General features: G+C 49.3%; 1 pseudogene; it reads left to right on the top strand.

Moving 5' to 3' along the window:
* Positions 1 to 369, top strand: part of LOC102848833 — a 13,236-nt pseudogene extending 12,867 nt beyond the window's left edge.
* The last annotated feature ends 317 nt before the right edge of the window (positions 370 to 686 follow it).

Raw genomic sequence — 686 nt, 5'->3', positions numbered from 1 at the left:
GAGCGAATCATGAAGGCGCAGGCCCTGAGGGACAACTCGACTATGGGCTACATGGTGGCCAAGAAGCACCTGGAGATCAACCCTGATCACTCCATTATCGAGACCCTGCGGCAGAAGGCGGAGGCCGACAAGAACGACAAGTCCGTGAAGGATCTGGTCATCCTGCTATACGAGACCGCACTCCTGTCCTCTGGGTTCAGCCTGGAAGACCCCCAGACCCACGCCAACAGGATCTACAGGATGATCAAGCTCGGCCTGGGTATTGATGAAGACGACCCCACTGCTGACGACACGAGTGCCACGGTCACTGAGGAGATGCCCCCACTGGAGGGCGACGACGACACGTCACGCATGGAAGAGGCTGACTAAGCCCAGCTCCGCTTGCTGTCCACGTTCACTACTTCACCCTCATTCCTTCTCTCTGATAATATATTTTCAAGGATTCTTTTCTTAAAAAAACCAAAAAACAATAACACACTATGACAGGTTCGGAAGCAGGAGTGGCATCCACTTCCTAAACAACATGCCTCTGGAAACTCTATGAACTTTGATAAATGTTGATAATTGTAGAGAAGCTTCAGACCTTTTGTTCACAGGTTTGCTATGAGTCATGCTTGACTCAAAGGCAATCAGCAACATAGACTGGCTAGAAAATTTGGAAGTTGTAAAAGATGAAATGGAATGTA

The sequence above is a fragment of the Elephantulus edwardii genome, unplaced genomic scaffold (assembly GCF_000299155.1).
Source record: "Elephantulus edwardii isolate Elephantulus edwardi_28Jun2011 unplaced genomic scaffold, EleEdw1.0 scaffold00108, whole genome shotgun sequence".
Taxonomy (NCBI): domain Eukaryota; kingdom Metazoa; phylum Chordata; class Mammalia; order Macroscelidea; family Macroscelididae; genus Elephantulus; species Elephantulus edwardii.
Note: the sequence above shows the minus strand (reverse complement) of the source record. Positions and strands in the feature narration are given on the sequence as shown.